Below are 26,482 nucleotides of genomic sequence, written 5' to 3'. Positions count from 1 at the left end.
GCGATGGTGGGCTCAGACAGAAGAGGGGAAGATGTTTCCACACCAGTAGGAAATCCACCATCCAGAAGGGACCCCAGAACTGGGCTCCCCCATGGGGCATGTGGGGTGGGAGGGTGCTAGGGTCCGCTGGCCAGGGGTCAGTGATGGTGCCCCAGAGGAAAGCTTGGGCTGCTCAGGTCCTGGCCACCCAATTTCAGAGCTGAGCCTGAGGTTAGCTAGCTCAGCCAAGGAGCGTGGGGCTGAGCCGAGCTGACTTATCACCTGCAACCAGAGAAATAAGGCTCCTCGCTGGCCCCTCTCTGGCTGTGCTCCCTGCTCCAGTGTCCCTTAATAAAAAGCTCTTAGAGTAAAATGGACCAGCTGCGTGAATGTGAGCACGTCCTCTCACCCCTTGTGGGCTGTGGCAGGGGATGCTGGCCACTGTCTTGGTTTGGGAGCTGCTGCCTGGTAACCTGCTTGAACCCACTTAGGCTAAGGAAGTTGAGATAGTTGGGTGTGTATTTCACATTCTGATCCCTCATCAAATCTGCACAGAGCATTTCCTTTGACACTTGAAACACAAGGAGAAGGAAGCCCACCCACCATGGCAGGTGAGCAGCCTGGCTCTGCAGACACCGGCGGCGTCTTTTTGGCAGGTGCCTCCGTACGCCCTTCCTTTGGCTCAGAGCCACCCGCCTCACAAGGGCCGTGCATAAGAGACATCGTGTTCACCACAGGGACATTGAGTTGGGATCCTGCTGTGGAGAAGCTTGTCATTGATTCAGTTCTGCCTTAGTTCTGGGCCTGGCTGTGCTTTTCCTGGGCCACTGTTTGGTTTTTATCCCATGCGTGTCTGAACAGCTCCTATGGCTGGGTTTCCATATTGACTTGACTCAATACATTTGGGTCTAGAAAGGGTGTGGAACCTCATGTTCTGTATTCTGAATACATCTGCCCTGATGCGGTCATTGTTTTCAGGCCCTGTTTTTACTCTACCTTTTCACTCTACCTTGGATTTTTGTATTTAGTCCGAAAGCCTTTTTGGAGAGTAGAAAATAAATTAAGATGAAGTTTCTCTTCTGATCTGCGATGGAGGTGTTCTACTTCCTCTTCCTCCCCTGATGCCCAGTTGCCCGGGAGCCAGAATTGGGGATCGAGGTGTCTGCATAAGGACAGGAGAGCGGTGGCAGGTGGGAGTTTCATCTCTGCAGTGGTCAGGGTGCTCAGAGCCCCCAGCCCCGCCGTTCTCAGCTGTTTCTCTGAGTCCTGCCTGGATGTGTTCCTATAACTGATGCTCTCCGCTCCTAGACTGTGCTGAGCAGATTCAGACAACCCCACAAGGGGCAGAAGGTGCCTGACAGACATGGGCCACAGTCCTCACCAAGGGCCTTGTCCAGAGGTGGATGTAGGGGGACTTTTAAACCTGGAAAGATCACACGCACATGAGCAGTTCTTCAATCCCCTTTCCCCTTCCCATACCCGCCTCCGGCTATGTCACTGCTGTCCCTCTCAGGTTGCATGACCGGGGTTTGCTGTGGTGAGGAGCAGCCCTGTGGGCCAGGGGTGCGTATGTCTGCCAACAGGAACCAGTTAGCAGATAAGACTGTGTCAGCGGGGAGGCCGGTTCATGGCCTTACTCTAAAGAGTACTCAGTGTCCAAATAAATAGCCATGCTATGGAGGAAAGTCACTGCAAAGCTTATGGTTGTGCTGCTTTGCAGAATTCCAACTTCTGGTGCCCACATGGCCCTGCCACTCTGCTGACTCAGATGCTACGGTAGATCCTGCCAGTCCAGCCTAGGGTCCCCATCCTTCACCTGCTGTCTCCAGTGTGGACTTTATGTTCCCATACACCTTTCACACGCCGAAGTCCTAAACGAAAATAAGTTCATTCTGGCTTACTTGCTTCGATATCTTGTCCCAAACTCCCCATGGCTATAGCTTGCCTGCCCTCCCAACATATCTAAGTCCTTCTCACCCTCAAAGCCCTGCTCAAATACTGCCTTCCTGATAAAGTCTTTCTCAATTCCTCATGTGCTAAAATTATGCTCCCAACCCACTGTGTCATCTCCCTTAGGCAGTGCTCCTAGAGCTTGGCTGCCACCTGGCCTGGTGGTGAGCTCCTCAGGGACAGCGGCTGCGTCTCATCCCTTTCCAGCAAGGGCCTGGTGGGTAGTGGATGTACGCCTGGGGAGCCAGGACTAGATGCAGCTGTGCACCTACTTGCTGGTGCTCCAGGCAGTTTTTGCATTTGGGAGCAAGAGATCCCCACAGGTGGGAAGAGAGTACATTTAGATGGTGCACTAGAAAGAAAAGACACAGATGTAGGATGGCAGCCTGCATTTGTTCAGAACAAGAATAAAATAAGCCCTGCTTGGCCTTGGGTGTGGTCCCCAGCTTCCCTAATACTTAGGGGGGCTCCCGGCTCATACAGTGAAATCTAATCTGCACCTTTGGGTCTTTTCCATTCAACATTGTCCCAAGGCCAGCTGCCTTGGGCCATCAGAGCACACCCCGTCTATGGTTAGCTCGGAGCTCTATATAAATGTGAAGAATACTTGATTTAGACTATAGATTGCTTCAGAAGAATGGGCAGCATTCCACCTTTTATGTGAGCTTGCTGATAAGCTGGTGCTCCCTCCCTGCCCCAGAGGAGAAATAGGCTTGCACAAAGGGGTGACCTGCTCAAGGCCAAAAGCCCCTAATAGACTTGGAACTCCTGTCAGCTTAATTACAGAAAATGCACATCAGTGCAGCAGCCCACATCTGGACATCATCAAACAACTTGGAGCGAATGCCATCAGTCGTTTCCAAGCAGATCAAGATAGGGCTGATTTATGTGCCAGCAATACCCTCAGATAGCAATTTAGCCATAGGAAAAATTTTGGCCTGACCACAACTGCATTGTGTCTGATAGCAAATGAATGGCTTAAGAGTCAGACCAAAACCCATTCAGAGAAGGGTCATAAACACATACTGTGCAAAATTCAGTTTCAACAAACACTCACCAAGTGCCCACCCCATTCCAGGCCTGGATGAGATGCCAGGTGAAGAAAGCATAGCCCAGCTGTCATGGCCAAGCAGGCTGGCAAGACAATTGCTGGCACAAAAGGGATCTCTTGGGCCGTGGAGAAGGGCAAGACCCCGCTCCCTGAATGGAGAGTCAGAAAGTCTTTGCAAAAGGGGTGACGTGGAACAGCTCCGTGGGGCTACACCATGAGTCAGGAGCGGGATGCCGTTTTAGTTCTAGAGGAAGCTGGAAGTGGATTGGGAGTCAGACCGAGAGAGATATAGGGTCTTGTTCTAGTCACAGCGACTGGCTTTTGAGGAGAAGGTCTGAACGCACTCTCCTGGGAAGGGTAAGAGGGGCAGGAGAGGCGTGGGAAGGCGGACGCCCGCAGCTGGGTAGGGCTGAAAACTCAGAGGCTCAGGGTCAAGGTGACCCAATGCCCAGAGGGAACAGGACGCAGTGCCCATCACGCGGTGCAGAGAGAACCCTGAGCACAGGCCTGGATTGGCCTCTGCGCCAGACGACCAGGCTGCCACCTAGAAGCAGCTCTTGCAGCCAGCAGAGTTCCTGAGTGACCATCTGGGCCCAGCTAGGGAGGAAGAGATGAATCAGACCTAGCCCTGCCTCAGGAACTCAGGGGCTGGTAGAGAAGATGGATCTCAAATAGCTGGGATGCCCACTCTGATGGAGGGAGGGACCGGGCACAGAGGCTACACGGCAGTAGCTGATGCCTGTCACTGAGACAGGCTGTAAAGAGTGATCTAGCTGGAGATGGCATCAGCGGTATATGAATCCAGTGTGTCTGCCTCAGGAACCCTTGTGCCCCAACCACTACCCTCCCTGCCTCGCACCTCCACTCAGGCCCAGGGGACCCAGTCTGTCCTCTCAACAAGCTCCTGGTTTGGCAGGGAGACCATTACCAGGCAATGCCAAGCACAGAGAGAAGGAGAGTGGACCCCAGAGGAGCCTGGCCTATCAGGGCCCCCCATCCTGGGTCATTGAGGGCTTCTGGGTTGGGGGAAGGTGACGTCAGAGCTGGACTTGGACAATGAGGGTTATGGCTTTCCAGGTGGAGAACAAGAAACACAAGGTCTGCACAAAAGAGCAAAGAGGGCACACCATCGTCCAGGAGGAGAAAGGGGCACCGCACACCTGGCAGGGACACTCAGTGGTCAGTGGGCAGAGTTCAGACCATGTGGTAGAGACTGGGAAGCAATGAGGAGGGCCCGGGCCAGACCTTCATACCCTCCAAGAGACTTGTATTTGATTCTGAAGCATCTGCAGGACACAGGGGGGTTCAGGGAGAGGAAGGCACCTGGTCAGATCCTGCACTCGGCCTGGGGCTTTCACAATAGCCTAGGTGACCCCAGGGTGCCTCACACAACACATCAAAGCACAGCCACACTCTCCCACCCTGTCCACCCGAGCAGGCTTTCCTATGAGCAGCTGGAGCTGGATCAGTTATTTATCTAATGTTCTTGGATGGACTCCCAAAAAAATAATTTTGCTTATTTAAACACACACGTGCACAAACACATGTAGACACACACAAAAAAAGCAGCTTCTCAAAGCCCACCCCCAAAGAGAAACTGTAGAGACCGTTGAGGCCCCTGTGGCTTGTAGCTTCATTGATTTATCTGTCTGTGCATCTGCTGACCGGCCTGCCCTCATGGGCCCCGTTGATCAGGAATTCCAGGCCGTATTTATGAGGGCCTGGAAGTAAGCAGGCCCTAGCCTGGCTTCCAAGCCTGCAGTCAGCATGCAGCAATGGGAGTGCTGGGTCCTCAGTGAGCTCTGTGAGCTACTCTGGAACTCGAGAGGTTGGTGGCCCACGCCAGGGGCCAGCTGTCCCACAGGTGAGGGGCTTCCCAGGAGGGCTTTTCAGCTGTTGTAGGGCTGGAGGAACTTCTTACAGATCCAGATGCCCGAGGTCCATCCCAAACCCCACAGCTCAGTCTCTGGGGTGGGGACAGGAAACACTCTCCAGGTGATTCTGCTAATTTAAAGGCACAACTGCTGGACCAGCTGATTTCCAAGGACCTTTCCCCACCCTTCTAGAAGCATAATCCACTGTTGCTAGGCACCAGAAATGGGAGGGGCAGGGACCGGGAGACAGCCTATGAGGAATAGACATGATTCGGTGCCATCAGGTGAGCAAGGGGCAAGGCTGTGGCTCCTTCACACAGGGGGTCCTGGTAGGCTCCCTCCACCCTTGGCTCACCTCTTAGGGAGCCAGAGCTGCCGTCCTACAAACCAAAGGGTTCATATCTTGGAAATTAGGAAAGCAGAGGTCAGGATGTTTGAAAGAAAAGGGCTTTCTCTCCAGGGGTGGGGAACGGGTAGACTCATGTTTGGAACTCACTCCTCAGACTCGGAAAGAGTGTGCGTGGATGGGAGGGACAGGAACAGACCCAGGGAAGTGGCCTAGAAAAGAAAGGGCCGTGGTGGCAAAAATGTGCAGAAAGGCACCTTCGGCTTTTAAAAGTCTATTTGGCACAAGGAGAAGTAAGAAGAGCCAGCCATGTGGCCAGGGACCCGAGACACAGGGTGACGTCAGCAGCGAGAACCAGATGACTCGGGTCTGTGTTACCACTTCTGCTTCAGGTAGAGAGCATCTGATGGAGAGCATGGAGGAGGGACGTGGAACAAAGGGTGTGGGGCAGGTTGTAAGAGTCCCTGTCACAAAGTAGGTGCAAAAGGCATTTGATGAATCTCATCTCATAAATTGAGTCTCTGTACACCCGGAGCGTGGAAAGAACTTACTAATGTGGTCGTAGAAATATGGCCGTGTCTTTGAGGAAGAGGATGGGATGTAACATCAGAACTGTCCCCATTTTCAGAGAGATGGATCCTAGAACCTCCAGGCGAATAACCCAAACAAATACCTGGCGACACCATCTAGAGCAGATGAGGAAGCAAAGGGTCTATGAGCTCTATAACCAGCATCAGAGCCCAGCAGGTACAAGCCATGCACCGAGCGGGTCTCCTACATGGCTGTGGGTCAAGGGCATGTTTAATTCCAGTTCATTTGGGCTTCAGATGGGTTGACAAGATGTCCAAATTTTACCTGTGAAAGTCATTTGGGTAAGAGTCAGGATGGGAGCAGAGCTGGTTGGGCGACAGTCACAGCAGCCTAATCAGAAGGCTGACCGGCCCTTAGTAGGGCTCAATAAACATTAAATGAGTGAATGAATGAGCTACTGTCAGCCAGGAGATAATTGATAATTTTCTTCTTTTGGACTGTTAGTTCTATGCTTAAGCCCGCTCCGTTCATTGTTTTCAACAACTTAAAGACATAAAGTGTTTACAGTGGCACATTTGCAGATGACAAGACCATGATAGCAACTACATCAGAGGACAGAATTAAAATTTAATAAAACCTGGATAAACTATAGGTAATGGACAGATGCTTACTTAGTGTGAGGCGCTTGTGTCATATGGGTCCCCAAAATGCCATCTACGCCTGCTAAGACATTTTTTGTTTTCTGTCACAAGAAACCTAACTCAAAGTGGCTTAAGCCAATAGAAAACGTAAAGGATGGGTCGTTGATTTGACTTCAGCCAGACAGACCTGGGTGCTCATCTGGGTGGCATTGGAAGCTAGTGCGTCCCAGTGCTCGGGCCTGCTTTGCTCCGTGCTGGCTTCATCTTCCTAATCGTTCCAGCAGAAATCCCATGACTGAGGTTCCTGGTGGCATGCCCATCTCTGAGCCAATCTCCGTGGCCAGGAAAACAAGTGTGTGCTGATGGGCCAGGCCCATGTCGGAAGCCAGGATGGGTGTGACTTACCAAATCCATTGAACTGAGAGTGGGGAGGGATAGGTCTCCCAAGGAAAACTGAGGAGCTGATGGCAAAAGAAGAAAGAAGAGCTGCCGAGCAGGCCACAGACACCCCACATGAGGTTAGCTGTCACTTAGCCTGGATTCTGTGTCATCCCCAGAGGTGCACAGTGGGCCTGGGGTTCAGTAGGACATACCCTTCCCCCCATGGGGTCACCTCCAGACTGAGACTCCATCACGAGGCTCCTGTCGTTCCCCTTCCTGGCCCTCAAGCTGCCTCCAGGTCCATGGTGAAGCTGTGATTCAAACCCTTATCCATCTGGCTCCAGACTCAGGCTCCCTCCATTCCCTTAGGCTCTGGGTAGAAATGGACAGGTATCCCCACAATGGCCCCCAGACAGGGACAGGAGGAGTGTCTCTGAAGACTTGTCCTGAGCCAGCTGGCTGTCAGTCAGAGAAGGAGGGATCCATGACCCTGTCAGCTAGAAGAAGCTGGACCCAGGAAGTTTCCTCCCTGCAGGTGATGACCCCACATCCTTGGGGGGGAGGAAGAGGGAAACCTTTGTGTAAATATCAAACCCTTTCATCTCCCCCTCAGTATTTCCTCAGCAGTGCCTGTGGCTCCGTGTTGTTTCAGCTTGTGGTTTGCAGAGAGAAGTCCAGAGTGACGTGGTGAGAAAACCCCTGGCGGGAAGGCAGGGGTCAGGATACAGAGACCACCTGACCCACAACCAGCTGTGGGACCCTCTCCAGTCAACTAATCTCAAGGACCTTACTTTTCTCATCTGTAGAAGGGGACAGTGAGAGCTAGGACACAGGGACGGGTGTACATATGTGAAAGCACCTGCCTTTGAGGTGACTCTGGTTCCTGAAGGGGACAAGGGTCCAGTGTGGAGCAGGTGACCCCAGGAGTGGTGTGGGGAGCCATGAGGGTTGGAGATGTGGGGAGAACGGGAGTGCTTGGTGTGGAGGTTCCGGCGGAGGCTGCAGGCAGGTATATGAGGGAGACAAGGAAGAGGGACCAAGGTCTGGGTTAAGGGCCAGAGCTGGGGAGAGGAGCCGTGAGGAGGGAGATGGAGCCCGTGGAGAAGTGGCAAGGAGATGTGGATAAGGGAGAATTCAAGAGTGTGGGTTCCCACACCTCAGGTCACTTTAATCCAGGCAAGGGCGTGAGAGCATCAGTTCAATGTCAAAAGACGTTGACTGCATGTACAAAAGCCCCTTCTTCCAATCTGTTCTACTCCTTCCAGCTGGTCCAGGAGAGCCTCTCGCTTTCGTCCTACTGTGTCTTTAATGCCTTTTATTATGCGTTCATCATCCTTTTTACAAAGACAGCGTATCCTAGGCTAGGTGCTTGCAGGCAAGGGTTTTGGCTAAAACTGTTGTGTAGCTTCCATTGTGTATGAGTTTAACAGTCTCCACCTTATGTCACGGGAGACCCATTTTCCTTTGGTGATAGCCACTGAAGTTTCATTTCCAAACATACTTAATTAAGAAAGCTAGTTTAAAAAAATACATTTTTCAAATGGTTCATATGGCACAAGAATGAAGAAAGATCCAGAACCAGCTCTCACAGCAGCTCCAGATAGCCTTTGCTTGGATCTGGCAAAGATGGGACCAAAGTGTGTCCTTGACAGGTTCAGTCCAGTCACGTTTGCTGACTCTGACGCTAAGTATCAAAAACTCCTCCCGTTGACTGTCCCGTTGACGCAACAAAGACCACAACACTGTTCTCTTTCAAGTCCTCTCTCCCATTACATTTGCTCTGGTGGCCAATTTCAAGCCCAGGGACCTGGAGCATCTGTAACTCTTAGAGGTTACTGGTTCCCCAAAGGATTTCACTGCAGAAACACAACAACAGGTAGTAACACCTGTCCTGAGTATGATAAGGACACCACTTCCCAAACACCCCTACGGGCCAGGCATTGCATCTGAGTTCCTAATTCGTTCTTAATGATTCTCTCTATGGCCCAGCTAGGTGGGTATTATTGCACCCATTTTTAAGGAAACTTGAGGCTCAGAGAGGCATTCGCCTGGAGTCACACAGCTAGCACTCCATATGAGGGTTCAACCCCAGATCTGCATGCTGCCCGTTCACACACTCTTTGCCTGAGCGTGCATGGCCTCTGCCTGAGCAGAAGATTAGCGCCCGTGCAAGAACCCACCCGTCCCACAGGAGGCCCAGCCAGGCCCTTAGGACTGTGTGGTTTACATGGCAGGAGAACCTGGATGTGTGCGTCACCCCTTAGTCACTGCCGCCGCTTAAATTGACCTGTCCCCACTGGGAAAAGATTTTGCAATCTTGATAAAGAAACTTATGTTTCCTTGAAAATAATTTAGCAGTTCTATTCTCGTCCCACCGTCTATGAAATTCACAGTGACTACATTTTTCCAACGAGAAATCCCTGTGTTTGGCCTGACAAAGAATTTGGGGCCATTTCTGGGCAGGAAGAGCTGTCTCTGGGAGACATGGTTTGCATGTCAGAGGACTGGCGTTCCAGGACGTTTGGGCAGTTTATGGGGACCACAGAAGAGAACTGTGGAATTGAAGCTGTCGCCAAAGCCCTGTGACTTTGGGGGAGCAGATAGGGGTACTACATGTCTCACACAAGGCCCTAGCCTCAGGAAAAGCTTTTCTGCTCCCATAACCTCACCCACGACCCCACCCCTGCTTCCCAAGACCCCTCTTTACAGCCCCCCTCCCTCTCTACCCCCTGAGGAAGAAGGTTGGTTTCTGGGAACCATCATAGTCCTGCTCCATCTTCTCCCCAGGAATCAGCTGGCTGGTGGAAACTGAGGTTCATGGAGATTAAATGACTTGCCCAAAGTCATACTAATAATTACTGCAGTGCTGGTGACAAAGCCAGGTCTGACCACCTATAAAACCCAAGCCCTTTCCACTCTACATGCACATGGCTCTACCTCTGCACTTTCTCTCCCTATAGACCAGGGGTCCTCAACCTCCAGGCCACAGACCAGTACTAGTCCACAGGCTGTTAGGAACCGGGCCGCACAGTAGAAGGTGAGTGGCAGATGAGTAATGAAGCTTCATCTATATTTGCAGTCGCTCCCCAGCGCTAGCATCACCGCCTCGGCTCCACCTCAGATCATCAGGCATTAGATTCTCATAGGAGCATGAGAATGGCACTGGTCCCTGGTGCCAAAAAAGTTTGGGACTGCTGCTCTAGACCACCCTTTACTCTTCCAATTTAAATTTGAAGACTTTTATTAGACAGACTGATGTGCCATCAGACATGGAACAAAATGCACTAAATTTTAGCCATAGTTATATAAAGATAATGGAAGCATAGATCATTTTCTCCCTTTATTTTTAAATTTTTTTACTCAAACTTTATTATTTTAAAGAAACAGATATTTAAAATATATATATAAATATTTTATATATGTGCAGAGTTTTATACACACGTATTAAATTTGACATGAGCATATCATGTTTAAACATACATACGCATTCACAAATTTGAAATCTGACATAACAATAAGCAAAATAAAAATAGAATTTCAGCTGACAGGTCAATTCCCTTCTATGTGAAGCAAACATCTTTACTGTAACTCCAGCCTAGAGTCAGGGCTGGGCTCTGAAGGCTGCCTCCCTCATGGTATCATCCAGAACAAACTCCACAATATGTTTTCCTTTAAAGAACACACTAAAGAGTTTCCCAAGCAGACTGTTAAGAACCTCAAAGGCACACAATTCCCCAGTGTGCGGTTGTTCCCGGCAAGACCCCGCATCGCTCCCCTGCCTCTCTCGCCTACCCTCATTTCGTTGTAAATGCTCTCAGAGCCCAGGGAGGCTGCCCACCCCAGTCTTGCAGCCACGCTGGCCAGCCCCTAGGGGCACTGGCCTGCTGCTGCCCCCTCTGAGCTTGGAGTCTTTTATAAAAGCACAGAAAAGGCATTCTCCTGCAGGCTGTGCCCCACTAGAAAGCCTGTGAGAAAGGAAGGTCACATCTGAGGGGTCACATCACCGGGGACTTCAGAGAGCAGATCGCTGGGCAGGTGGGCCTCAAGGTCACTTCCTGCTGGGCAGCCCTGGGTCACCAGGGAGGGAACCCAGGCTTAATGCAATTAGAAACTGATGGAGCAAGGGGAGCAGGGAACAGTCAGCATCCTGTAAAAGGAATTAAATCTTTAGCTTCGTTCATTGCCCCATTCTTCTGCAGAATTCAGACAATACTTTAATTTGATTCAAAGTACTTTTTTTAAAAAACCTAACCTCACTTTTGTTGAGAGCTTACTAGTGTCAGGCTCTCTGGTAGACTGTTTTACACACAGTATGTCAGATTCCCTGGAGAAGTGGGCACGAGTATCCTGGTTTGGCGATAGAGGCTCAGAGAGGTTAAGTGAACAGACCACACTGGAGCTTTAGCCAGGACCACAACCTGAAGTTCGAAGCCCAAGGTCTTTCTCCTGCCTCATAGCCAGTCTGTGTGCCAGGCCCCGTGCTGGAGGCTGGGGTCGCAAGGTGAAGGAGGTGAGCTCGTGGTCTGTGGCAGTTTCATCTCCCAGGGGTAAAGAATCCATCTTTAAAAAAAAAAAAAAAATTAAGACAAAAAGAGAAATTGATATTGTTATTGGACTTACATAGTCAGCCATCAGTACACTGTGCATTTGAGATGGTAAAGTCACCAAGGTAAACTTCTTATGAATTTTTCATTCTTTAGCATCTCAAATAGTACCTGCAGGCAACACGCCAAAGTGCAGAGAGCTCTTAGCTAGAAGGAGCAGCCCTGAGTCAGGTATCTAGCTCTGCCACTTCTGTGTGGTATGAACTCAGCCATTTCATTCCTGTCCCTAGGCCTCAGTATCCTCACCTAGAAAATGAAGGGGATGGATAGTCCACATAAGACAGAATGAGAACCCTTCCCAGGTGGTTAGTTCTCCAGCATGAAAAGTAAGCAAAAACAGGCTGAAAGGCTATTATTGGAATAGATGCTGAAGTGGACCCCATTAGACTGACCTCATGAGTGGGGCCAAGTCTGAATCACCATTGTATCTCTGGCACAGAATCTACTGCTTGACAACAGGGTAGATGCTAAATAAATGTTGGGTGGACAGACAGATGGATGGATGGATGGATAGATGGATGGATGAATGGATGGATGGATGGACGGATGGATGGACGGATGGATGGATGGATGGATGGATGGACGGACAACGGCTTGAAGATAAACAAGGCAATGGATGCCAAGTGTCCAGCATGTAATAAGTACTAGGGATTGTTAGCAGCCGCTGCTCTTGTTACAGGAGGTGGAGGTGATGATGGGGAGGGAAGGAAAAGGATGGTGGTGACAGTAGCTCACACATACTCTGATGGGAGGCAGAGGCACCCTCCACGGCAGGGCCTGCACTGGAGGCAGCGGGGCACGGGCTTGTTACCAGGTTGCTCTGCAACTCCGTTACTGTCCGCAAACTGGAGGGCAGCTCCAGCAGAATGGGCATTCAAAACATGTGCTGGGCCAGTGCCGATTCTTGGTGCGATGTGGGAGAGTCGGTTAACTTCCCTGAGCATCCGTTGCCTGTCTGTGCCCTGTCCTCATCAGCCTGATTGCAGGGCCCTGTGGGAGGCCGTCAACTGTAGATGACACACTGTGCCATGCCTGGGACAGCAAGCGAACCTCATCCCACCTTTAACACTGCTGAAAATCTTTTTTTTATGGCAGTTTTATTAAGATACAGTTCACATACCATACGATCCACCCATTTAAAGTGTACAAGCCCGTGGTTTTCGGGGTATTTCCAGAATTGTACAACCGTTACCACAACCAATTTCAGAACATGTACTTCACTCCCAGGAAGAAGACCTGTGCCTATTAGCAGTCACTCCCCAGCCCTGGGCAACTACCTATCTACTTCTCGTCTCTGGATTTGCCTCTTCTGGACGCTTCAGATAAATGGAATCACGCCATATGTGACCTTTTATGCCTGGTTCTTTTACGTAGCATAATGTCTTCAAACTTTACCCACGTTGTAGCATGCTCTGCACCTTGCCTGTTATACTTCAAGATCAATTGGAAATCATTCCGTCAGAGCATATAAATCTGCCTCATTCTTTTGATTTTACTCTATTAATTTTAATAGGCAAGATATTTATCATTCAAGATTCCAATGGTATCAAAAGCGTTTGTGAAGCAATAGTGCTGATTGCTTTCCACGCCCACCCCACTCAGCTTTGTGGGGAGAACACACTTGCCCAGGCACTGTTCAAACAACAAGGCACTATTTCATTTCATGTCATTCTAAGAGATGAGAAACAGTATCCCCGAGAGTTTTAATTTGCAATTCTCTTGACTCGGGTTGAGTATTTCTTTCACGTTTCAGAGAAACTTGTATTTCCCTCTCAGCGAATGTCCTTATAGTCATATCCTTGGTCCATTCTCCTGCTGGGTCATTCTTTTTTTCTCATTGATTTGTGGGAATGCTTTAAGGAAACTGACATGTGAGTTGGAACTATTTTCTCACAGTTTTATACTTTTCCATCGACTGCTTTTGGTTTTTCTTTTGTTTTCATTTTGAGTCATGCCAAAAAAATTTTTAATGTAGTCACATTTGTCAGTCTTCTATTTTATGGTTTCTGAGTTTTGTGTCCTATGTAGCAGTGCCCCTCAAATCAGAGATTGTAAAAAAAAAAAATATGGCTCCTTTTAGTAGTTTTATGGCTTCATTTTGCTCCATTCTTTTTAAAGGCTGTGTAGAATTTTATTGCGCAAATATATCATAATTCACTTCACCAGTCTCCCGTTATTGGGCACTTGCATCATTTCCACTCTTTTCCTATTAAACGTGAGGCTGCAGTGACTAGCCCCTAGTACATCGTGCTTTGTGCACATGTGGAAGTATATCTGAGCATGAATTCCTAAAACTGGAATTGCTAGATCAAAGAGTATGTGCATTTTAGGTTTTCAAATATGTTGCCAAGTTACTTTCCAAAAAGATGGTCCTGTATCCCTCCTCTCGGTGGGCCTTGCCTTGCAGCCTCGCCAGCTCTCTTTCTTCTTCCTTTTTTTTTTTCAAATAGGAAACATCCTCCTTTATTTTCTTCTCAAAATATTTGGTGTGGGGAGGACGGACAAGCAGACATGCTGGAATGTTGGGAATGGAGACCTGTCTCTCCCCAAGCTGAGCAAGCGATGTGCTCATCTCGTCCCGACACCTAATGGGAATCTGGCTGCCGCCTCCAGAGTGACGCCACAAAAATATAACACGTATTTAAAAGATGTGAGCACAAGTTGTCTGTTAGGCCACGAGAAAATCGCTATCTCTTCTCTCTTAGCTGGGGTGCTGCATTCCTCTCTTTCTGGAAGAAAAGGTGAAGAGGACCGTCTTCATCATGTGTTGGAGACAGGAGTTTGAAAGATCTGTGCTTCCATATTTTACCTATTGATTAAAACCCTTCTTATAGTGAATTATTGCTCTTTATAAATGTTTTAAGAGTGATCATTCTAAATACCTGAGGCCACTGAGGTTTTGTCCTATCCCTCAGCTCCCCATCTTGACTCTTTAACCGATGTTCTCACCTCATTAGCTGATGTATTTTTATTTGTTAAATTTGTTTAATAGCATTTTCATCTTGCTCAGTTAAAAGGCGGCCATTTTATCTCTGTCTTCTTTTGCGAGAGAAAAGATCTGAAGCGCTAAGGTGTTTTTACAGCCTTGCTACTAGCCCTGTGAACTTGATTAGGTCACACCGTACCCTTCGAAGTGTGCACGTGCTTCTCTGCACAGACAGGGACAGTGAGGACAGTGTCCATCTCAGGGCTGCCGAAAACAAGGAAAATGTCTAACTTAGGACCTGCCATCACAAAATGCCAGCAACGGTAGACTTTAACGACAGAAATTTACTTTCTCACAATTCTGGAGGCTGAAAGTCCAAGGTCAAGGTGCTGTTGGGTCAGGGTCTGGTGAGAGCTCTCTTCCTGGCTTGTAGACGGCCACCTTCTCACCAGGTCCTCTCCTGTGGAGAGAGAAAGAGTTCTCCGGTGTCTCTTCCTCTTCTTATAAGGACACAGGCCCTCTCAGATTAGGAATCAACCCTGATGACTTCATTTAACCTTACTTACTTCCCTGAAGCAGGGCACACAATTCTGTCCCTAACAGCCTAGGACTCAAAATACAGCCCAGAAGCTGAGCATCATGAAATCAGCACTGCCCCCAGTGGGATAAAATCCAAAATCACCATCACGACCCCAAATCTTACCGTCACTGTGCTACCAGCCTCCTGCCTCCCCAGCACTCCAGACACACTTCTTCCTCTCAGATCTGCCCTCAGATGGCACGCTCCCCTGCCTCAGGGCTGCACACATGTCCCTGGGCCAGCATACCCTCTCCTCTTCCCAACTACCTCGTCCTTCAGATCCCAGCATGTCACTTCCTGACCCCTGAGACCAGATCTGGTCACACACTCTTGCAGTTGGTACACTTACTTCTGGGCACCACTTGTGCCATTTGGCATGTCTTTCCACTGACACTTGGTTCCCTGGGTAGCGCCTGATCAAGATGTGTCCCCAGCACCCCACACGGCTGCCATAAAGGGGTGCCCAGGCCACGCTTGCTGACGGCCCACCCACGCTGTGCTCACACGCTGTTGTTCACTCAAAGATTTGTATCTAGGATAGCAGAAAATGTAGTCCTTCCCTCTTCCTCTCACCTGGCTGGTAAAGTGCTGGCACCAGGGCTAAGAACCATCTCCCCTCAGTCCTCATCTTGCACTATCCCCCCTCCTCTTCTTTATTTAGAGTCAGAATCCTCCTTGCTCCACCTCTGGAGCCAGCCACTTGCCATCCCCTGTTTCCTCATTGAGTGACCGAGCACTATAAAGCCAGTTACCAAGGCTCTGTGTGGAGATATGGCAGAGCCCAAGCTCGGGGAGAGAAGCTTGAGCACTGGAGGGAAGGGCCTGAGCCCTAGGCAGGTGCCCTGGGACAAGAAGTGAGCCGTCCTCAGTAGAGGCCATGAAGGCAGGGCAGGCAGGCGGGGGGTGCAAAGCCAACCCCCACAATCCCCCACCCTCACCCCTGTTTATCAGCCATGTTTCCTGCCCACTCTATCCTGGACCTTGGATGCTGGAGAACTGCGCTGGCCACCCCCTGCCTTCGTACGTCCACCCAGCCAACCCTCTGCGAGCACTTGCTGTGTGCCAGGCACTGTGATGAGTGCTAAGACCCTGAAGGAGCTCTCACTGGTTGAGCTAATGATGGAGAAATAGGTCTTCTTTAGAGCAAGGTGGGGCTGGGAATAAAGAGAAATAGAAAAGCAGGACCGGGAAGGCTTCCTGGAGGAGGTGACATGGGTGCCCTGAGGCACAAGTAGAAGCGGCTAAGTAAGAAAGTGCTCACGGTCATTCTAGGCAGGGGAACAGCGCCACAGACCTGGTGTCTGGGGGTTCAGCCAGCTCTGCTTCATAATCTGATTACAGGGGGCCTGGAGAGGAACATCAGAGAGCTTGAGGACCTGGGAGGCCGGAGAGACAGAGGTTGGGATTGGAGACAAGTCCCTATGTAGGCGTAGACTGTGGGGGCTTTACCCAGCTCCTATACCTGGGAGAGAAGAACTCAAGGGGAAGCCAGAGGTTCTCATCAGGGCCACTAAAGGGGCTGGGGCCACACAGACTCAATCCAGGTAAGGACTGGCCCAGGCCCAGGGCGGGGCTGGGGAAGGCCAGAGGAGGACTTGGTTAGTGTTCTCTCTCACAGTCAACAGTCCTGTGTCCTGGGGCTTGCCTGCTACAGCAGGGAGCCAGAAGACAAACAAAACAAAAAGAAGCTCCCAGTTACATCAGATGCTGATAGTGCTGGGAGAAGGGTAAGGTAGGAAGCGGGAGGCAGTGGCGGGCCAGAAGGGGATGAGGAGGCGGATGGCACTGCCGTGGGGGAAAACCTGCCAGGGACCACCTGTTTTGCTGCCAAATCCACTGCGACTTTAATAAAGTGAGAAAAGAAGCCAGTCACAGAGTCTCTGTCATTGCTGGGTGTCCAGCGCTGAGCCTCTGACTCCCGCCAGCCCTAAAGAGTGGGAGCTCCCTCCTTCCACCTCAACGCATCTTTCAGTCAAGCTCCCCCAGCACCCCACCCCCCACCCCGGCCCAGCTGCCTGTCCCCACCGCTGTTCCTCTGCTGTTTCTCAACTTGCAACTCATCGTTGGTTTTTTACCTTGGGAAAAAAAATCCAAGCATGGAAATCTCTTAATACAAACCAGATGAGGAGCTGGTGAAAATGTTTTTCTCGGCATCAATCACCCGGGGCCTTGCTGTGCTGAGAATTTGGTAAGCCCTCACAGAGCCCCTACCAGGAATCCCTTCCAGACTTTGCCTGACGGAAGGCAGGGAAACAATGCCGCCTTCTGTGCATTTTAGCGAAGTGCCTTTTCGCACATGCTCGCCCCGACTCCTGCATGGACTTGGTAGGATTTGGGGTCAGCCTATCCCTCTGGTGCCAGGGTGGGCCCCCTCCTACTGGCAATCTGCAAGTCCTTTGTACCCCTGCCCCTGCCAGCTGTGTGCAATGCATGCCTGGGGGTCTTGGATGGGAAATGCTAGATTTGGAACAGCTGGTGAGCAAGGCCCTGGACCTCCTGGGAGCCCCTCCCCAAATCAGGCTTAAGAAGGCAGGGGCCCTCAGGCAGCCATGGGGGCTGGTCCTGGAAAGGGGTCCTGTGGACACCACCCCCTACTCTGCCCCGCCCCAAGCAAAGGCAGAATGTGCTGTGCCCAGGCAGATCTCAGCCTAGAAGCCAAGGAATGAACAGGCATAAAGGCTCCTCTGAACCATTAACCAGCCGTTATGATGTCATCAATGCTGTCCCTTGTCTGCTCAGCAAACCTGTTCCGATGCCGCCTGGCCCAGCCCTGTGTAGAGTGCTGAGCCCACACACCCAGCAGGCCCCTCCTGACAGATGGGGGACCCAGATCATAATACAGTGTGACCAGGGCTGCAGTGGGGTGGGGGTCAGAGGAGGCTGTGACTCAGCCATAGCCAGTTTGGGGTGGCTTCCCATCTAAGGCCTTTCCTCCTCAGTGAGCCCAAAGGGAAAACAGCACTGGGGACAGGGAGGCAGTATTCTGAACAAAATAATAAGAGTGTGGCTGGTCTTGGTACCTGAGAGCCTTCGTGCCAAGTTCAGCAGGAGCAATAGATATCTCTGCAGCAGACCTCGGGGTGAGGCAGAGGTGATGGGCCAGCCTTCCCAGGGCAGGGGCAGCAGCCGGGGAGCCCAGGGCATGATGGGGCTGGGGTGGAAACAAGGAGGCATGTGGGGGACAGAGCTGGTGCGAGCCTACAGAGATCAAGGAAGACCCCTAGGGGTACTACTGGGGCTGCGAGGCATGAATTCGGAGCAGGAGAGAATGAGCAAATGCATTACCCCTCCTCAGAAGCTTCTAGGACTACGCTGTCCAATATGGTAACCTCTAGCCCGTGTGTCTATTTAAATTTTTTTGTGCCTGTTAATTGAGATGTAGTTCACATAACAACATAAAATTCACCATTTTAAAGTGTGTAGTTCGGTGGTTTTTAGTATATTCACAACGCTGTGCAACCATCTCCACTATTTGTTTCCAGACCATTTCCATCACCCCAAAAAGAAACCCTAGCAGTCATTTCCAACTCCCCCTTCTTCCAGTCCCTGCAACTACTCATCTACTTTCTGTCTCTGTAGATTTGCCTGTTCTGGACATTTCATGTAAAAGGGAATCATACAATGTGTGGCCTTTTATGCCTGGCTTCTTTCACGTCGCATAATGTTTTTAAGGTTCATTCATGGCTATTTAAGTTCAATGAAATAAAATTTCAGTTCTTCAGTCACACTGGTCATGTTTCAGGTACCCAATGGCCCCATGTGGCTTTTAGTTCCCACATGGGACAGATAGCACGCAAACATTTTCGTTGTGACAGAAAGCTGTCTGAGCCAGGGCCGCTGCAGTGCCCACGGTGGACAGTGAGGACAGCGAGGGAGGGAAGGATGTGAGCAGGGCCTCCCTGCTGGACCGCACCCCTGCCCACCAGACTGCCGTGGACTCACAGTCCCCTCTCAGTCCCTGAAAGTCATAATGAGATCCACCAACGATTTCTTACTGTTTCGAAAGCTCTGGTGAAAATCATGGTTTGCCCAGGGATCGGCCTCTCAGGAGACCCAGGGCTGAGCTCTTTGCTCCCAGCCGGGGAGGGACTGCTGCCTGTCTACAGCCATCTGAGGCTCCTACTGGCCCCTACACATGACTCTGATTAGTAATGATGGGAAAACTAGTTAGCTGTAAGAACACAAACGCACCTTGGGACACACGATGTTTTCAGGGGGAAAGGAAAATAAAAAGGACTCATGTGTGATTTCACCATCCAGAGACAACCATTATTAGCATTTTTGTTGCTAGCCGCAGGATCAAGATTTGGGGGAGTCTGTGAGGGTCCACACCATATGTATGATATTTAAATATATGTACATACTTGTGTTTAATGTTAAAAGATCGCTTTAAGCACACAATTTTCCTTTCATCCCAGACAATTTACAGTGATCTTTTCAAAGAGAAATTTGGGGTATTTCTAGAGGCATACTTCTGTCACTACCCAATAAAATCAGTCCCATAAGCTCATATCTATTTAACCATTTTTTGAAAGTTCAAGTGATGGGCACGGTGTAAAAATTAGCAATTTACAGTTGTCTTTGACTTTTGGAGAAGAGAGAAATCTTAGTCCAAAACACGCCATTTTAAAAAGCATTTTCTAATGGAAAAATTCAGACATTTGCAAAAGTAGACAGAATAGCATAACGAACTCTCATGGACCCACATCCAGCTCCAACAGTCTGGGCTGTGCATACCCGGTCCACAGCTCCGCCGCCCCTCATTACTTTGATTTATGGCTTAGCTGTCTTTCTTGTTAAGAGCCTGCAGCTGGATTTTGTTTTTCATCCAATCAACAGCCTCTGCCTTTTTACTGAGAAGTGTATGGTTTCAGCTTGTCTCCTGCTTTTCGTATCTCTCTTTGTTAATCTTTCCTTTGGACAAAATTGTTATCCGTATGTCCCTCTGTCAAGACAAGAATTTTACTGTGCCCTTGTGTCCCCAGTGTCCCCTCCACCCAATGCCCATCACGATATTGAGGACGCGCTTCCTCTCTTTCCTTTCTTGGTCTCGCCTTCGCTTGGAATCCGACCGCCCCGTGATGGTGCGTCTCGGGGCGTCTCCAGTTTGTTTCTCCTCTCATCTGAGCTTTCCCTCCAGAACTATTTCCCACATGGGTCTTTGTGTGGCAGACCTTCTCGAGCCTTCTGTGTTTGTGAATGTCCTGAGCATTCCCTCACACTTGGATGCCAGTTGGCTAGATGTAAAATTAAGGTTCTTCTTTTTTTAAATAAATAAATGCTCCCAAGAGCCTACTCCATCCTCCCCTGTGCTGGCTCCTCACTCACGTCAGCCCCTTATGTCAGGTCCTGCCTTGCAAATGAGAGTCTACAGCACCAGAGGCGAAGGGCCTGCCAAGGTCACACAGCTGGACATGGGCAGCGATGGGGTTGCACCTCTGTCCTCTCGACTCCATCAGCAGGGCTCTTTGACAGGGGACTGTCAAGGGCAGGAGTGTTCTCTGACTCCTTTTCTGAGCTGCTTCTGCTAAGAGCTGCTGGGTGTCGTCTGGTTCCCCTGTGACCCCAGACAAAGGGATATTTGCCCTGAAAACAGCGTCTCTCCCAGGAGCTCTGGCAGGTCTGGGATGAGGACTGCCTTCCAGCCAGGTCATCGCTCCTCTTTGTGGAATCCTCCTCCTTGGGCCAAAACCCCTCTCCTGTATGTGTCATCCTGAGTCTGTTTCTCCTTGTCTCACTTGTTCTGGTCCCCACTGGCGTGCAGGAGGCCTCACAGGTCACCCTGTGTTCCCAGCTGGTCCAGCCTGGCAGGGGAAGCCTGAGCAGGGTGCAGAGGCGCCCTCCTGTTGGCAGGTGCCCCCTTTCCTGTGTCCCTCTGGCTGGAGATCTGAGGCCCCCTGCTGGTTTGGCAGCTTCACTCCATCCAGGATTCCATAAGCAAAGACAATGCAATGAGACTGCACACGTAACTTTTTTAATATGGGAACTACCACCCCCTCCCTAGACCTTGGCTGGGTCGGATGCAGCTACTCTTGCAGAAAGCACTTGTCACTACACCGTGTCATGTCAGGCACATTATGCACGCCACACTCTCTGGTTCACAGACTTCAGCTCCCGGAAGCAGCCACGTCATCCATAGGCAAGTGTTACTGACAAATACTGACTGGGCACCTACTGTGTGCTCAGCACAGATCTGAGCACTGGAGACATAATAACAAAACAGACAGCAACCACTATCCTCACCGAGCTTATATTCTGGTTGGAAAAGATGGGCAATAAGTAGGTTTCAGTATGTTAGAAGGTTAGCGAGTCATGGAAAAAATAATGCAAGTGAGGGTGGCCTGGAATGCTGGGGTGGGACAGGGGAGGTCGTCAGTTTTATTGAGAAGGTAGCATTTGAACAAAGGAATGAAGGAAGTGAGGGAGCTCACCAGGTGGTCAGTCATCTGGAGAAAGAGTGTTTCGGGCAACGAGAGCCGCCAGTGCAAAGGTCCTGAGGTCGGATTGGCGCCTCGTGTTATGGGCACATCGCCGAGTCTCAGGTGGGAGGGTGGGGGAGAAAAAGAGGAAAAGTGAGTGGTAGCAGGTGAGGTCGGGGATAAAAGCTCCAGATCACTCAGGAGCTCAGACAGAGAGAGAACAGTCTGTGGTCAGGCAGACAGGCGACATGTGGGACCCGGCATCCATACTCCGTCCAGGGCCCAGAGCAGAACCCAAGGCACAGCCTTACATGGAAGAATGTTTGCCTCCCCATCTTTGTGGTCTGCCTATGTTTACTTGTAGCTTTGGAAAACAAAATGCGGAACAGGGCTCAGGGAGGACGAGGCTTATCAGGGCTCTGGGGACAGGCCACAGACTCAGGCTCAGAGCCCCTGGGGGCTGTTTTCAAGAGGAAGCAGGAGCTGTCTTCAGCCCAGGTTTTTGTTCTCTTTATGAAGTCCCAGTGGGGACAGGAGGTAAGACATGGGGGAGGTCAGCCAAAGTGTCTCAGCACAAGTGCCTTTGTTTCCTTATTATCAGCACGGAGACTCGAGCTGGAGGCATGGTTGGTGACAGGTCTAGCCTGCCTTTGTATCCAGACTTACCTCGGCTCCCCTAACCAGTGGGCCTCAGCCTTGGGTGCTTAATGCCACGATCATTTTACACACACACACACACACACACACACACACACACACACACACAATAATACCTAACACAACACTATGACCTTTAGATGGATGGCGGAGGCATTCATTATTTAAGCAAAACCGGGGCGTGCCTCTGTGCACCTTTATTCCAGTGACCGGACCCATTCATTGCACCTGGGTGAAAGTCACAATCTCACCATCCTGTTCGCCACACCGAGAGCCATGGCAGACAATACATGAGTGCCCATGGGCCACAGCGTTGATTCCTCCTGGGAGAATTGGGGCCCCGCCCCGGACCTGGGCCTCAGACTCTGTATTCTAACAAGATCCCCAGATGATTCCCGCACACGTGAGGGTTGAGGAGCCCCAGCCTAGAGGATGGGAAGCAGGGAAGAGCAGCCCCATCTGTGACTTAAATGCCAGTTGTACCTGGAGTGGAGGAATGGGGGCTCTTCCTGCCACCACCAAGGCCACCAGGTTTTATCATTCTGTACGCTCCCGCTCTGGAGCACAGATAAAGTTGCTCCATCACATGCCCTTCGGAAACTGTTTATTGTTCTTATGTGTGTGTGTGTGTTTTGTTGATGCTGGTCAGAGAGGTGTCCTCCTTCTCAGCCAAGCTCATCCTTGCCTCAAGTTCCATACTTAGGGCTTCCTTAGATTCATTCCTCACAAGAACCCTGCAAGGAGGGATTATAATCCCACTTTACAGTCAGAGGTGTGGTATGCCCAAGATCAAACAGCTAGTGGTAGACAGCACCAGAATTCCATCATCCTCCCCTACCCATTCATCATGCAGCCACCCACCCTCCCCGCACCAACCACCCAACCATCTACCTCCCAACCTATCCATCCACTCCACCCATCCACCTTGGCTGACTTCATTCACTCCACCCACCCACTCATCCTACCCACGATCCAATTCCATTCCATCCCCATGTTCACCCACCCACCCATTCATTCCCCATTCGGCCACTCTCCACCCACTCATCCTCCAACCCATTTATTCATCACTCATCTATGCACCAATCCATCCAGCCCTTCTCCTGTGATGTCTCAGAAGCATAGGTAACCAAAATGCATGACTCCTGCCTTCCCAGAGCTAGGACGGCAAATACAAAATAAGTCATTTTTGCAACATCACATTTTAGGTGGAATTTTTATTCTAAAGTGATTGTATAAGGCAAAAATCTTTCATGGTCCAAATTGCTCCTGAAAATCCCTCAGTTTACTCATAAGATGCAGGAATGCACCATCTCTCTGAAACCCCACTGAGCCAATGTTTGCTCCAGTGCTGGAAAGGGAATAAACAAACAGCCTGGGCTTACATTCAGGAGCCCTAGAAGTACCAGAAAGTCCTTAGCCACCAAACTGCAGACTCTTAGCCAAACCCCTATACAAGCCCGGTGGGAACCGAGGCCAACTAAGGGCCTGGCAGATGCACATCCCCGTCTCATGTTTATGCCAACACATGGGTGAACAAATCCGTGATATTCAAATCATTTATCTCGTTATCCCCCAAAGATGTATACAAGCATGCCTCATTTTATTGCACTTCGCAGATATTGCGTGGGGTTTTTTTTTTTTACAAATCGAAGGTTCGTGGCAACCTTGCTCAAGCAAGTCTGTTGGTGCCATTTTTCCAACAGCATTTGCTCACTTTGTGTTTCTGTGCCACATTTTGGTAATTCTCACAATATTTAAAATTTTCATCATTATTATATTATGGTGATCTGTGGTCAGCAATATTTGGTGTTACTATTGAAACTGTTTGGGGCACCACGAACCATAACCATGAAAGACAGTGAACTTAATTGATAAATGTGTGTGTTCTGACTGCTCTACTGACTGGCTGTTCCCCTGTCTCTCTCCCTCTCCTCGGGCCTCCCTGTTCCCTGAGACACAACAATATTGAAATCGGGTCAATTAATAACCTTACAATGGCCTCTAAGTGTTCCAGCAAAAGAAGAGCTGTATGTCCTCCACTTTAAGTCAAAAGCTAGTAAGCTTCATGAGGAAAGCACGTGGAAAACCAAGAGAGGCTGAAATCCAAGCCCCTTGCACCAAATAGCCAAGTTGTAAAGGCAAAGGAAAAGTTCTTGAAGGAAATTAAAAGTGCTACTCCAAGGAACACACAAATGACAAGAAAGCAAAGCAGCCTTATTGCCGATGTAGAGAAAGTTGTAGTGTTCTGGAGAGAAGATCAAATCAGCCACAACATTCCCTTAAGCCAAAGCATAACCCAGAGAAAGGCCCTAATTCTCTTTAATTCTATGAATGCTGAGAGGTGTGGAAGCTGCAGAAGAGAAGTTTGAAGTTAGCAGAGGTTGTTTTATGAGGTTGTTTCATGTTTAAGGAAAGAAGCCATCTCCAGAACATAGAAGTTCAAGGTGAAGCAGCACGTGCTGAAGGAGAAGCTGCAAGTTATTCAGAAGATCTAAGATAAGTAATGAAGGTATCTACAATAAATAACAGATTTTCAATGTAGATGAAACAGCATTATTTTGGAAGAAGATGCCATGTAGGACTTTCATAGCTAAAGAGAAGTCAGTGCCTGGCTTCAGGCTTCAAAGGACCGGCTGACTCTCTTCTTAGGGGCTAATGCAGCCGGTGACTCTAATTGGAAGCTAGTGCTCATTTACTATTCCAAAAATCCTAGGGCCCTTAAGAATTATGCTCAATCTACTCTGCCTGTGCTCTATAAATGGACCAACAAAGCCTGGATGAGAGCAACAAAGCATGGCCAGCACCTCCCCGTTCAAACCACATCTGTTTACAAGATGGTTTACTGGATATTTTAAGCTCACTGTCGAGACGTACTGCTCAGGAAAAGAAACTCCTTTCAAAATATTACCGCACCTGGTCAGCCAACAGCTCTGATGGAGATGGACAAGATTAAATGCTGTTTTCGTGTATGCTAACATGACATCCATTCTGAGCCCCCTGGATCAAGGAGTAATTTCTACTTTCAATTATTTAAGAAATACATTTTGTAAGGCTATGCCTGCCACAGATAGTAGTCCTCTGATGGATCTGGGAAAAGCACATCGAAACTTTTTGGAAAGGATTCACCATTCTAGATGCTATTAAGAACATTCATGATTCATGACAGAGGCTGAAATATCAGCATAAACAGGAGTTTGGAAGAAGTTGATTCCAATCCCCATGGATGACTTTGAAGGGTTCAAGACTTCAGCGGAGAAAGTAACCGCAGATGTTGTAGAAATAACAAGAGAACCGGAGTTAGAATTCATTGTTGTCTTATTTCAAGAACTTGCCACAGCCACCCCAGCCTTCAGCAGCCACCACTCTAATCGGTCAGCAGCCATCAACGTAGGGGCAGCCCATCCACCAGCAAAAATATTACAGCTCACTGAAAGCTCAGATGACGGTTAGCATATTTAGCAATAAAGTATTGTCTAATTAAGGTGTACACGTTGTTTTTTAGACACAATGTTATTTCATACTTAATAGATTATAAAACAGAGCAAACAAAGCTTTCATATGCACTGGCAAACCAAAAATTTTGTGTGGCTCGCTTTATTGCAATACTTGCTTTATTGCCATGATCGGGAACTGAACCCGCAGTGTCTCAGAGGTCTGCCCGTAGTTGGCTGTGAGTCAGTGGAATGCATCTCTACTGCAGAGTCAAGGGACGCCTAGGGTCTCACACCCATGGCCAGCACCTTCCTGCTCATACACACCAGACCAGCTGGACAGAAACTGGGCAGGCCTCTACTTGTGCACACTTTACATATGGATAATCTGAGGCCCAGAGGGGGCAGCCTAAAGACTTGGGGGACAAACTCATCATGGCTTCAACTGCCTGCATATTGGTTCAGGATCTGAGGCTATAATAACAGAAGCATAATATCTTCAACTAGGGAGGTGATTATCCTGATCTGCTCTGAGGCTTGCCCTGAGGACTCAATTCTGGAAACCATGCTATAGAGAGAAGGAAACTTTTGGATGGGGCAGGGCTAGAGGAGTCTTCCAGCATGGCAGAGAGTTGAGGAAGACACACCTCACAGAGATGCTTCTGGGAACTGGAGTTGCAGTTTGCCTGTCCATCTCTCAGGAGCCTTTTTGAGGAGTAGTTGGTTTGTTCTATATGGTCCCAAGGGATCATCTAGGGTTAAAATGCTTGGTTTCCTGCTTCATCTGGTAGCAACCAGCTCTGGGGAGAGCAGTCTGCTGCCCTTGTCTCATTAAGGGGCTGAATGTTGTTTCCAACAGGACACCTTCCTCAGGACACCCAGGAGGGTTTCAGCAATGCACTCAAGGCTTTGCCTAACTCGCTGTCTTTGGACCAAAGCCAGTGTACCACACTGTTTGGGGACACCTGTCCTTGATGTGACTGGCACAGGCTGGGCAGGGGCAGGGAGGGGAGTGGGATGGCTCCTCTGTACCAGGGACATGTTCTGGATGCTTGATCAGCCTTTGTTACCTCCCTGTGCCTCAGCATGGAATCCAGCTCAGAGTGACCAGC

The 26,482-nt window shown here is 49.7% G+C and overlaps 1 protein-coding gene across 13 annotated transcripts in view; it reads left to right on the top strand.

The window, feature by feature from the left end:
• Positions 1 to 26,482, top strand: part of COL23A1 (collagen type XXIII alpha 1 chain) — a 283,264-nt gene that overhangs the window by 172,136 nt on the left and 84,646 nt on the right. The window lies entirely within an intron of this gene.

The sequence above is a fragment of the Pteropus medius genome, unplaced genomic scaffold (assembly GCF_902729225.1).
Source record: "Pteropus medius unplaced genomic scaffold, Ma_sr-lr_union100, whole genome shotgun sequence".
NCBI lineage: Eukaryota > Metazoa > Chordata > Mammalia > Chiroptera > Pteropodidae > Pteropus > Pteropus medius.
Note: the sequence above shows the minus strand (reverse complement) of the source record. Positions and strands in the feature narration are given on the sequence as shown.